Source organism: Gopherus evgoodei, chromosome 10 (assembly GCF_007399415.2).
Source record: "Gopherus evgoodei ecotype Sinaloan lineage chromosome 10, rGopEvg1_v1.p, whole genome shotgun sequence".
In the NCBI taxonomy this organism is placed as follows: Eukaryota; Metazoa; Chordata; order Testudines; family Testudinidae; genus Gopherus; species Gopherus evgoodei.
In genome coordinates this window covers 64,394,575-64,408,492 of record NC_044331.1, presented here as the reverse complement: position 1 = coordinate 64,408,492, position 13,918 = coordinate 64,394,575, and the positions used below count along the sequence as shown (strand labels likewise).

Below are 13,918 nucleotides of genomic sequence, written 5' to 3'. Positions count from 1 at the left end.
AATCTCAACATTTTGCCCAGGGTGATGGTGAATTAATTTTGATTCATTCTTTCCATTTATAATAAAGATGTTCTAACTGTTGGGCACCCATCCTGTGCTTTGGCACTCTGACAAAAAGTAAAAGTAACAATCAAATCATTGTCTCATGTAGCAAATTAGACTGCTCATTCCATCAAAAGTAAATAGCTAGCGGCCAATGTTCTAACTAAATAAAAACTCCCCATTCAAAACACCCCCTCAAATGCCTGGAAAAGAGTACCCAAGTACTCTCAAGATATAGAACCCATTATACTAGTCATTTGGGATACAGGTTAAATGGAATGAGTAACTATTTCAGAGCATGAGCTGTTCATAGTGAGCTTCATTCTAGCTTAATGTTCACAATGTTACCTTTAAATGAACAGTCTCTAAAGTAGAAAGCATTTGAGACAGTGAAATTTTTACACATGAGGCTTGTGGACTGAGGGAGTAAGGGAAAGTGCTTGTCTTCTGTGAATTGTTGCACAATCTAGGGATTATTTCTTATGCTTTGAGGGAAAGAACTCTCCCAGACAGTGGGTAGACATAATCTAGTAGGTATAGTAAAGGTTCTGGACCCAAGAGATCTGGGATCTGTTTCACTGCTCTACTACTCTATATGCCTCAATTTCCTCATCTGTACAATGGAGATAGTAATAATTACCTTGGACTGCCAAGTATCGTGTATCTGGCAGCTCTGTTCCACATTACCACATCTCATCTGGATCCTCATACATCCAGCTGTGTGGTGTGGAGGCAGAAGGCATTTGAATGCACTTCTGCTTTTCTGTCTTATGGGGACATTGTGGGATGTGCTGAGCAGGCCTGCAGGGTGGTCACTGGGTTTTTCCCTGGTGCACCCAGCAGGGAAGAAGCAGACTACAGCAGCCATAGGGGCTAGGTGTGGCAGCAGATAAGGGCACTCAAAACTAGCCTCAGGGTCTCTCAGCCAAACCCTAAAAACTACCTACCTCCTCTCAGCTCTCTAAACAGAACCCTTCCCCAAGGATCCTAGAAACCTTCCCAGATAGCACCAACACGGTCACCCACCTATCCCAGTTACCCCCAGACAACACCTAGCTACTTCCTGGACAATGTGACCCTTCGGCCTGCTAGACAGTATCCAGACACGTTTGCATAAACCCACTCCAGCAATCTCAGACACCTTTCAGACACCCCCCAATTCAAGAATCCCCACTGTCCAGCACCTCTCAACAGCTTCCCAACCCAAGCCATAGCTTGTGCAGCTATGTACCAACCCGACCCCTACTTAGGGCAAGGTGTATTGAACATAAGTTGAAATTTATGGTTATATGTAAATTGGCATACTAAGTAGTCTGCATAAAACCTCACACATGGAACTACACAAAACCAAGCGCAGTGGACATCATGAAATAGGGCCCCTATGGGGGATCCAAGTATGATGGGGCGGCTTAGAGCAGAATTTAGGGATGGAAGGATTTTTGAGAAGTGAAAGTGGCTGGGCTGTGACATATTTTGGGGAAGAGAACAACACATTTGGCCAAGAGGGAGAAAATAAGATGAGTCTGGAGAGAGGAGAGACTGGAGGAGGGTAATGGAATAAGAGACTGAGATTTTGGGGAAGAGTTTTGAGATGGAGAGGAGGCTCAAAGGACAGTGAGGAGACAGATGAGTTTGTAGGAAATAGAGTTTAAGAGACATTCTGGAGGGGAAAGAGGAGAGACTGGGGGAGTTAGTGGGAGGATGGAAATGCAACCTGACTTATGAATAGAAGTAGGCACAATTTTTCATCTGAAACTTTTAACAGTGAAAAGGAGTGAATTGTTTGTGTTGGGGGAGAGAATTAAAAGAATTGAATCATTTTGTTTTGACATTTTGAAATGAAATGTTTCATTTTTTTCCCTATTTTAATCACCTTTTGGCATTGCCTTTAATTTTATTTAAAAATAATCAAACACCGTTAAACACTCAAAATGTTAACAAAACATTTTATTGGACCAAAAACAATTATTTTTTGGGCTTTTCAGTGCTGAAAAATTTCAACCTGAAACAATTAGGAGGGGGACGGGCAGAAAGGGGAAGGGAATCTGTTAGTGAACCAAAATGATTATTGAACAGCTCTGCTTCTGAAGACAGCTACAGTATGGGAATAGAGTTGATCAAAGATGGCATCATAGGGAAGATGGGCTGGGGGAGGCCAAATAAGTGCTGGGTTTTAGGAGTGTTTTTAAATAGGAGTGAAGAGGGATGGAAGGATGAGAGTGGAACTTGTGTTGCAATTTGTGTTCGGGTTGCACAGAAGGGAGGTGTTCTCCTGATGCCGTGGCCCTCTCCCTCCCAAGATTTTGATCAAAATTACTTCATTGCTCTATTAATGTTTATAAAGCACCTTGAATCGAAGGCATTATAAAAATGCGAAGTATTACTATTAGGATTTGGGAGGTGATTGATCCGAAAGAATTTAGGAATGAAGGTACAGAACTTGATATGACAGATTAGTTACAATCTTTTTTGTACTGCTGTATTTGGCTGCTGTTTTGTTTTCTGTACTTTTCAAGGCACAAAATGATGTTGCAAATTTAAAAAGTATTAAAAATTCATATGTGAATATTGAGAGAAAATTGAGGACTGAGGAAAATAATGTTCAAAATTTAAAGTTACCTTTTACATGTTGTTATAGTACTAACACTAAATATATATATCTCACCACCTGCACCTACTGCTGGCCATGGAGGAAGTGGTGAGGCAGCATATGATAACTACTGCCTCTTAGAGATGTTATTATAGTAAAAGGGTGTATGGATCATTGTCAGCATTGCAGATGTATGATGTGCAGCTCTCAAGAGTTTTGTGTGGCTTAGACAGGGGTATTAAGGCAGTATTCTAATTATTCAGAGAAAGGTCTGCATATCCATAATTTCCAGTGTATGTTTGCTTATTCAGTTGCAGTCCTAACTTCAAAATTCCTGGTTTTATATGTTGGGCATTTTTGGTTTGTTGGTATGTTTGATTTGGGTTGTTTGAAACTAAAACATTCAATTGTTTCCCCCTTATAGCCTTAACTCCAACTTAACTTTTTTTTTTTTTTTTGAGTCTGGGGAGCATTGAAAAGTATCAGAGAAGCTCTTATTGTTTCTCATCATTAACATTCAAAAATCAAAAAATGAATGGAAGATATGCAATTTAAACTTCATTAATAAAATCTATTTCCTGTGATAGTTTTGGTCAAACTTAAAAACACACTTCTGTTGCAGTTAATATGATTAACTTTACTGTGATTACCAGTACTATCACTTAATTTTGTAACAACGAACGTTTGTTTTATCATGCATTGTAATCTTCGTTTTAAACATAACCGTATGTATGACATATTTTGTTTTCTTTTGGCTGTTGTACTGGAAAACTATTAAGATAACATCTGCTTTGATTTCTTATTGAACTAGGGGCAAAGTACAAGTCACAGGCTCCCCATTGTAATATTCTTGAAGTTATTGCTGAAATATTTTGTTGCATCTGTTGACCCCTTTTGTTTTTTCCCACAGAAACTGATTCCAAACCTCAACACACTGCTTTAAATACTTGTTGCATGTCCTATAGGACAAAACTGCTTTAGTATGTTAGTATGGCACATAAAATAACTCATTAAGTTGCTGATGATATCCAGCGTACAGTATACGATACAGGTCAGCATGACCTAAGCTGGCAGTGGAAATTCTGAAATTGTTTATAAGATAATTCTGAACAAACTGTTTTAGGATATGAAGTCCCCTTAGTAAGATCACTCACAGGCTAAATTCATTCTAAGTGTAACTCCAGTTAATTCAGCAGAATTACTCTAGAGATTAATTTGGCCCATTCTTCCTATAACAGCTGTTTTTTTAATTGAGTAGCTTGGAAATAAGCATGTATACAAGCTTATCTAATAATAATTTAATCAGTGATTTAGTGGAGGAGAAAATTTTTTATTGTGCTCTGAAAAATACTATCCCCTTTTTCTCACAATTTACTTGCAGGTAATCAGATATCTAGACCAAGTTTCCTATTTTTATAATGCCAAACAACCAAGGGGTTCTAATCCTGATTTTGGGGGCTTTGGTACTACAGGAATATATGGCCCTAATTGAAGACATTAAGCATCATTTTCCTTCCTGGGTTCAAACGGTCTTCCTCACTTATGGACGACTTGTGCTTCTCCTCTGTATGCCTGGAGGTTCAATACACAGAAATGTTGGTGTTGTGCTCTTCAAGTGGGCCAAGGGATGATATACTCTTGCAGTCATTAGAGCACATTTCTGTCTATGTTAGATAGCAGTGAGATTTAAGATGGGACTGGCCGAGACTGGAGCACCCTACTAAAGATGAGCTGGTTCAATGAAAGAAAAAGTTTATTTGATTTCAATGGGAATTCAACTTGTGTGAGGGCTATAGGTCAGACTATATATTTGTAACATGATAAGCTGCAGTATAGACTTGGCAAGTGATATTCTAAGACTACAAGAATTATGGAACAGGAGCAGTGTCATTGTATGTGTTACAATAGCATAACAAAACATTGACCATGATTCAGGCCTCCATGCCCTTATTCACTATCTGCTATGTATTTGCAAAGGCTTTTAAAAATATTATTTTAGATTCTGTTGTGTGCACTAACAAAATGTTTTTTGCAAGACCATGCCATGTAGTTCAGACAAACACTACTACTTGCATGATCCAGTGCAGGCCAACTTCAAATGCCAGCAGTGTTCCATATTGATTATAACATGAGCTGAAAATTGCATGCTGAGTACAGTTAGGGGGAATCTAAGCGCCAACTCTCTCTTCATGGTCTACTGGTGATCAAGGAGGGAAGGAAGACACGTGAAAAGGAGCCAATACAATCTCTACAATATACCTGAGTGAAGGCAGGCTTGCAGAAATAGTCTCAAATTCAGGATTTTTTTATCTAGATTGCAGAAATTCAGTTTTATAGCTGGGAGTTTTGCATGGCTCCACTAATGAGGTGGGTGGCCCTTCATTCTTTTGTGTGCGGCCGCCCAGGCACACACCTTAGAGGGACCACCTGAATGGAGTTCATGGACCACTGGTGTCCCATGCACCACAGTTTGAGAACCTCTGGTCTAGAAGATACACACAATAAACAAACAGGCATGCACGCAAGCTCCGAAGTGCATGTGCATCTGACTGTACTGATGAATCTCACACCCACCATGTACACTTTTCAAGCTGTTAGCAGATAACAGTTTAAAGATTTGACACACTAAAATGGGAAGAAAATGAAAATCTGTATCAGAATACATTTCAGAACAGAAGGAAGTATTCAAAAGTTAAAAAAAAAACAGGGGAGGAAAGGATGAAGTTGACTGTATGTGCTGCAAATGGTGTGGCCCAATTATTAAATATAAATATTTATAGGCTAATAGTTACAAAGTCTACGACAGTAAATTGTTTATTTAAATGAAAAGTTTTATCTGGCTATTAGAGATACATTGTTTTCTTAAATTCAGAGGTGGCATTGTGTTTTGAGTTTTGTTTTAGTTCTGCAGCAAACCACATTGATGAACAAAATTCAAAGTATTTATATACCGAATACTTTCTCCCCTATCTTATCATCCACCAACAGAAACCCAGATATTTACCCAGAAAAATTAATAGTTTTTTGCACTGATTTTGACCTGTTTTTGTTGTTGTGGTAATAAATGCTGATAAATTCCTGGAAAATTTAAATAAAATAAAAACTGAAAACAAAAGGCCCCAGATATGACTCATCCTGCTGGACTTCTCTATAGTCTTTGATACTGTTGATCACTCAGTGATGCCATTCTGCTTCCAAGTGATACTGCTGCAACTGAGATCAGTGGCAGCTGACCAGTTTAAGCTGGAACTTCTTTCAGTTTAAGTGACGGAGTAAATAAGTAATGGCAAGTCATTTTCTATGAAAACCCTTTATTTTGCAACATGCTTCTTCTCTTATTCAACCAGAGCCTGGATTTATTACCCTGCCAGACACACTGTAAACTCATGTCTTTTCTCAGACATTTGAGGAAGGGACTGTTTGAAAATTTTTGGGATAGTAGTCAGGCAGTTTTGAGGTGTGAGGTTGTGTGCGGAGTTTTTATGGGGATCATTATTGCTGGCAGTAAATTCAAGATGTGGCCATTTATTTTGCTTTTCTTATTGGCATTTTAATGTGGGTTTGAAATATTGTAAAAGGACCCAGAACTATGTAAATGGGTTGCTAACTTTTGGGCACCAATTTAAAAAAAATCTCTATTTCATTTTAATCTACAATTTTGTTTGTAGAATTAACTGAAAATAACTGCTATAAAATATTAGCATTTGACTGTTACTAGGCTGATCATGAGATGTTGTCCTTATGGGCAAAGCTCATACTCTAGAATATGGCTTAAATATTGTTGAAAGGTGTCTGTTTCCTGAATGATACTTTCAACAAAATCACATAGGTTTGGGTTTGTTTTTTTAACTATGCCCTTCCCTCAAATACAGTGTGTGGGTGTATGCCAAAACATAGATTTGTTAAAGATCATAATAACTCTTTGGAGATGAGGATTATTTGGATTCCAAGAGGAAAGATGACTTGTAAGATGAAGACTTGTATATGAAGCATGAAACATAATCCATATTTTTGTCTTACTGCTACAAATCCAAACATAACAGGACATGTGACATCAAAGCAGGGGCCACTGACCCATCAGCTGTCTCCTTCATCAGATTGTTTTTACAGGTAATCACTGATCAGTGTTTATGCTACGTTTATTTAATCTTTTATTATCAGGAAGAAATGCATTCATATCACTGACAGTGATATGACAAATACATTTCATTCTGTGCTGTTAAGGCCTAATACCAATGTTGGACTTCTCCAGTTTCATAACTAGTTCTAGGTTTACTATTATTACTCTTTTTAGTTATAGGATTGAAAAAAACTTGACCCTTCACATAGTTGAACCTCCTTTTCCTTGTAACAGTTATTAACAGTGCTGCTAATTTGTAAGTGAGAGGCAGAGGCAGGTCCATATTCTTTGGAAACAATATTATCGTATCACTAGCAATCTTTCTACTTCAGCTCAATTTTCTTACTTCTATTCTAAGTAAGGACATACAGAGTTAATTATTATTCTTGGAAGCAAATTGATTTTTTTCCTTGATACAGGGAAATTAAAGTAAAGAAGTATTGTATATATTCATGCCCAAGACAGGAAAGGTGGTGCCTAGGAGATTACCACTATTGTGTTGGGTTGGACAGTTTCCGTGGAATGAGTTTGTGGGACTAACTGTTTTTGAATAGTTATTTGCATCTTTAAATGTACTCTCAGTTTCACTTCTTGGCTGGTTATGTTGGCTGGTATCACTCTGCTTTTGTTAAACTATGCACTAGCATTAATTGTGTTAATTAATACTGTTAACCAGCTTTTTTCCCTTTTTTTGTTTCCCGCTTTCAGAAGGGTAGAGCTCCAAGTGTTTAATAAGATGAGCTCTTATGTATCCACTTTGTACTACACTACAGAGTTTTGTCAACCCAACTTAAGCCTATGATCAAAAACAGGTATAATTACATCGCTTCTGCATGTTCACACTACAGTCATTCTGTCGGCAGAACACGTCCACACTTGGTGCTCTAGCATCGAGAGTGAGAGCAATGCACTGTGGGTAGCTATCCCACTGTGCTACTCGCCATCTTCTGCAGCTATGAGTTGTGGAAAGACAGACTGGATTGCAGTGCATCATGGGTGCAAACTCAACATCCCATGATGCAATTCTTTTCATCCCAGCATTCCATGGGCTTCTGACTGCATTTCGCAGCATTTTTCAATGGCCTCTGTTTACTGTGCTCCTGCTATCTCTGTCTGAAAGGATGGGTCCCATACTGCTCTCTACTGTTGTGGTCACTGTTATGAACACATCGCAGATGGTCATACAGTATATCATGAGCTTCCTGACTGAACTGAAATCAGAGTTGCCTGACCTGCTATGTGACATGGAAATAAACAACATCAGATTACTTTTGGCATTCACAGAGCAGCTGAACATGGTGGACCATTGCTTTTGGGCTCAGAAAACAAGCACTGACTGGTGGGATTGCATCATTATACAGGTCTGGAATGACAAGCAGTGGCTGCAGAACTTTCAGATGTGGAAAGCTACCTTCCTGGAACTGTGAGCAGAGCTTGCCTCAGCACTGTGGCACAAGGACACCAAAGTGAGAGCTGCCCTCTCAGTGGAGAAGTGTGTGGTGATCGCTGTGCAGAAGCTGGAGACTCCAGACTGCTACCAGTTGGTCACGAATCAGTTTGGAGTCAGGACGTTGACCGTTGAGGCATTGTTAACACAAGTGTGAAGGCCATTAATCACATCCTGCTTCAAAGGAGACTGACTCTTGGCAATGTGCATGAAATAGTAGATGGGTTTGCAGCAATGGGATTCCCTATCTGCAGAGAGGCGACAAATGGCACACACATTCCAATTTTGGCTCCAGACCATCTAGCGATGGAGTACATCAATATAAAGGGGTACTTCTCTATGGTATTGCAGGTGCTGGTGGATCACTGTGAGCATTTCACTGGCATCCACGTGGGGTGGTCCAGGAAGGTGCATGATGCACGCATCTTCAGGAACACTGTCCTGTACAGAAAGCTGCAAACAGGGACTTACTTTCTGGACCAGAAGATTCCACTGGAGGATGTTGAAATGCCCATAGTGATCCTGAGAGACCCAACATACCTGTTACTCCCATGGATCATGAAGCCTTAAAGGAGAAACCTGGACAGCAGCAAGGAGCACTTCAACAATAGGCTGAGCAGGTTAAGAATGACCGTGGAATGTGCCTTTGGCAGATTAAAAGCACTCTGGCACTGCCTTTATGGCAGGTTAGACCTAAATGAGGAAAACATTCCCATGGTCATAGCAACCTGCTGTGTGCTCCATAATATTTGTGAAGCTAAGGCTGAAAAGTTTCCCCCAGGGTGGAACATGGAGGCAGATCGCCTGGCAGCTGAATTTGAGCAGCCTGATACCAGGACTATTAGAGAGGCACAACAGGGGGCTTTTTGAATCAGCGAGGCTTTGAGGCAACATTTTGATAATGAGCACCAGTAATATGTCTTTCTATATAGCATTCTGCCATGCTTTGTTAACTTGTCACCTTGCATTAAAATTGTGATGATTCCTGATGGGAATTTGTAGGCAGCAAATGATCAAACTGCCACTATATATTACTACCAGCACCAGCTACCAAGTGTAGGAATCAAATAAAGATTAGTGATCTTTCAGAGAGTTTGTTTTTATTAAATACCAATTAACAACACACACACAAAGCTTGGTGGGAAGGGAAATAACATTGCACGGCAGTGTAAGCTTTCATGGCTGTGTGTAAGTCCAGCTATCATTTTGGAAACTGTCCAAGGGGTATGTGTGGAGTGAATGAGGTACTGAGACGTTATTGGAAGTTGCAAGGAAAGTGTGGGAGGAGTTTCGGGAGGGCATGGAAAGCAATTCTGTATTGGCTGCGAGGGGGTGGGGAGCACACTTGTGTTATGCCTGGAGAATGATTAGGGACTTCAATATTTCTGTTTGCTTGTCCATCACTTGAATCACCTGCTCATGGCCCTTTTACAATGCGCTCCTCACTCTCCTTTCTGTCCTGCCTTTCTATTTTAAATTTTTCTTTCGACTCCCTACAATTCTCTTTTTTCAGCCTTTGAGGATTGGAACACCTCTCGGAACATGTCCTCCTTGCTCCACATTGGTATCTTCCTTATCTGGTTGAAGCACTTTGCCGGTGTGTAGGGGGTTCCCCTGAAGGCCACATCTGCAGTAGCACAAGCGACAATACACAGAAGCATGACTGTTAGTTCATACACTGCATTGAATCATTATAGTAAAATACATCTCTTTTACAATATGAATCACATTCTCATTGTCCTTTGGCAAGTAAGCATCTCGACAAACACCCTAAACACAGTGAGTCAGCCCAGCTAGAGGTGGGGTGTTCAAGGTGGGGCAAAGGGTCTAGGTGATTTTTTAAGTGGATCAGTGCAAGTGACTAGGGACAATATAGTAAATTCTGATACCATTTTCCACAGGCAGAGGTCATTGAAGCTGATATCTCACTCCTGAGGGTAAGCAAGGGTGCATCTCCTGCATGCATGCAACTCAGGCCTGGTCCCTATGCTGCTCGCCTGTGCGCCACTTTGGTCTCTGCACAAGTGATTGATAAGAAGTGTGGGAAAGTTTCTTACAATGTGGGAAGGAACAAAGCAGCTCTGTCAAGGAACCTTTGGCAGAGGATTGGTGAGTACCTCCAGGTAAGTTTTCTAGACATCTCTCTGGAGGATTCCTGTGAAATCTCGGTGTGCATTAACACACTGTTCCACTGCACTGCTTAGCTGCACAGAGGAATGTGGAGCACACTCAAACAGCTAGCTTTGTACATTTCTATCCCTTCACCCACTTCTAGAATATACAGAGCCAAGGACAGCTTTGCCTGATATAGCTCAGTGGCATCAACTGAAAAAGATCACTTACCAGAGCTCTCTTCTCCTGCATCATGCATGCCAGAGATGGACTGCTGAGACTGGCTGGACCCCTCTGGAGAGGAAAAGAGGTCCTGACTCACCACTCCACCAGGCAACCCTGCAGTAGGCTCCACATCATCCTCCAACTCGACCTCCTCGTCCACAACTTCGTCCTCCAGATTAGGTCCGCTGCCTCCAGCCCTGCTGAAGTATCCATGAGACTCTTGGAGATGAGGTCACCAAAAAGGATGGCATCCAGCTCCTTATAGAGTGGCAGGTGTTTGGTGCAACATCAGAGCAACGGTTTGCCTCCCTTGCCTTCTGGTACACCTACCTCATCTCCTTTCCTCTTTTCATGGCACTGCTGCCTGTCCTGTTCATAGCCCTTATCCAGCAAGCCATGAGAAATCTGCCCATAAGCACTGAAGTTCCTACAGCTGGAACGGAGCTGGGATTGCACAGCCTCCCTTCCTCACAGTGCCAGTGGATCCAACAATTCAGGTGTACTCCAAGAGAGAGAGCATTTGCCATGTGGAGCTGCCATGGTCAGATGGCAAGATGCAATGTGAGCTGTCCACACCAAGCAAACAGGAAATAGAATTTCAAAAATTCCTGGGCCTTTAAGAGGGGAAGGGCGGGTGCCTGTGTACCTGGGTGCAGGCAGCAGAGTTCGAACTGTTGACCAGAGTGATCAGAATGAGCATTGTGGGACACCTCCTGGAGGCCATTTACAGCAACATAACTAAGTATGGTGTCTATACTGACACTTTTTTAATATAACTTTGCCACCTCATTGAGGTGGTTTTATCTTGTTGGCAAAGCAGGAGAGTTTTGTCAGCAGAATGAGTATTGTAGTGTGTACACCTCCACTGTTTTGTCCACACAACCTGACTTTTGTCAAAAAACTGTGTAGTGTGGACAAGTTAGTTAATGGTGTTTAAATACATGGTGTGGTTATTGCCCTCCTCTAGAGAACTACTTCTTTGGTAGTCATCTTTTTTTCCCCTTGGAGAATATGACAATTAAGATATCATAAGAACATAAGAATGGCCATACTGGGTCAGACCAATGGCCCATCTAAACCAGTGTTTTTCAAAGTTCAGGTTGCGACGCAGTACTGGCTAGTGGCATGTAAGGCACTGGGTCGCCTTGCTCAGCACCCAGGGACCCTAGCGGCTCTGGTCAGCACTGCCAACCGGGACGTTAAGTCTTGTTGGCGGTTATACCCAGCTATGGCAGGCTACTACTTACCTGTTCCGACACTGCGCTGCGCCCGGGAAGTGTCCAAGAGCGGGTCCAGCTTCTAGGCAGGGGGGCCACACGGCTCTGCGCACTGCCCCCACCCCAATCACTGGCTCAGCACTTCCATTGGTTGGTTCCCAGCCAATGGGAGCAGTGAGGGGCAGTGCCTGCGGGCAAGAGCTGCGCAGAGCCGCTGGCACACCTCCACCTAGGAGCCGGACCTTCTGCTGGCCAATTCTGGGACGCAGCACAGTCTGTGGTGCCAGGAGAGGGCGGGAAGCCTGCCTCTGCACCTGGCTGTGCTGTTGACCGGGAGCCACCAGAGGTAAGTTTGCACCCCAACCCCATGCCTCAATCCCCTGCTCCAGCCCTGAGCCCCCCCAAACCCGGAACCATTCCTGCACCCCAAACTCCTCAGCCTTGGCCCCAACCCAGAGTCTGCACCCCCAGCCCAGCCCTCTGACCTCCTTACCACACTCCAACCCCCTGCCCCTGCCCTGAGCCCTCCCAACCCAGAGTCCCTCCTGCACCCCAAACCCCACATCCCCCACCCCACCCTAGAGCCTACATCCCCAGCCCAGAGCCCCAGCCCACACCCTGAACCCCTCATTCCTGGACCTACCCCACAGCCCTCACCCCCCAACCCCTCACCCCCCAGACCGAGAGCTCCTCCTACATCCCAAACCCCTAAAAGCCAGTCCAGAGCCCTGACACCCCAACCCCCAGCCCTGAGCCCCCACAAACCCAGAGCCCACCTACACCTCAAACCCCTCATCCCTGGCCCCACCCCAGACCCTACACCCAGAGCCCTGACCCCCCTCGCACCCCAACCCCCTGCTTCAGTCCAGAGCCCCCTCCCACATCCTGAACCCCCCATTCCCAGACCCACCTCACAGTCCTCACCCCCGTACCCCAACCCTCTGCCCCAGCCCTGAGCCCCTCCTAAACCCCCCATCCCTAGCTCTGTTGGGTCATGGGAATCAACAATTTTCTTCAACTGGATCCCCCCCAAAAAAGTTTGAAAACCACTAATCTAGACAAATATCCTAGCTTCCAACAGTGGCCAATGCCAGATGCTTTAAAGCAAATGAACAGAACAGGGCAATCATCAAGTGATCTGTCCCCTGTTGGCCAGTCCCAGCGTCTGGCAGTCAGAGGCATAGGAACACCCAGAATGTTGGAGTGCCTCCCTGACCATCCTGGCTAATAGCCGTTGATGGACCTATCGTCCATTAACTTATCTAATTCTTTTTTGAACTCAGTTATGGTTTTGGACTTCACAACATCTCCTGGCAATGAGTTCCACAGGCTGACTGTATGTTGTGTGAAGAAGTACTTCCTCACGTTTGTTTTAAACCTGCTGCCTATTAATTTCACTGGGTGACACCTAGCTCTTGTGTAATGTGAAGGGGTAAATAACACTTCTCCATTCACTTTCTCCACACTATTCAAGATTTTATAGACCTCTATCATATCCCCCCTTAGTAATATCTTTTCCAAACTGAACAGCCCCAGTCTTTTTCATTTCTTCTCGTATGGAACATGTTCCATACTTTATAATCATCTTTGTTGCCCTTCTCTGTACCTTTTCCATTTTTAATGTGTCTTCTTTTGAGATGGGGTAAATAGAACTGTTTTGTCTCTGCTACTGCCTGATTGCGTACTTCCAGTTCCAAATGAAGTGTGTGGTTGACCAGTCAGTTCATAACTGAGGTTCTAATGTAATTTATATCTGGTTAACTTATTAAAATTGTCATATAACTTTATTAATCAATTCCATGTGTTGTTAGCCCCATGTTGTGACGTTGTAATCTATATGTTTTTTGGAAATATGCTTATGAGTGTGAATATGATGTAACTGGAATATGCTTTATGCAAAAGGTCTCTTGTAAGGTATTATAACAAAGGTTATAATCTACTGAATATATTTCACCTATTTGTTTGTATGTAACATTCTTGTATCTGATGCTAGAAATATGAAGTATAATTCTGAGGTCGTATTGTAATTATGCAAAGTGTAGGCCATTAATGGTGGTTTAAAGAATCTTGATGGCTCCCATTGACTAGGACAATTGGTTGTAAATGGCTCTGTTTACTTACAAACCTTTCTGTGTATGTTTAGCCCAACCCAGGAAGAATGAAGG

The 13,918-nt window shown here is 42.5% G+C and overlaps 1 protein-coding gene across 2 annotated transcripts in view; it reads left to right on the top strand.

Annotated features, from left to right (window-relative positions):
- Nucleotides 1-13,918, top strand: part of MRTFB (myocardin related transcription factor B) — a 215,427-nt gene that overhangs the window by 13,452 nt on the left and 188,057 nt on the right. The gene's annotated exons all lie outside the window — the stretch shown is intronic.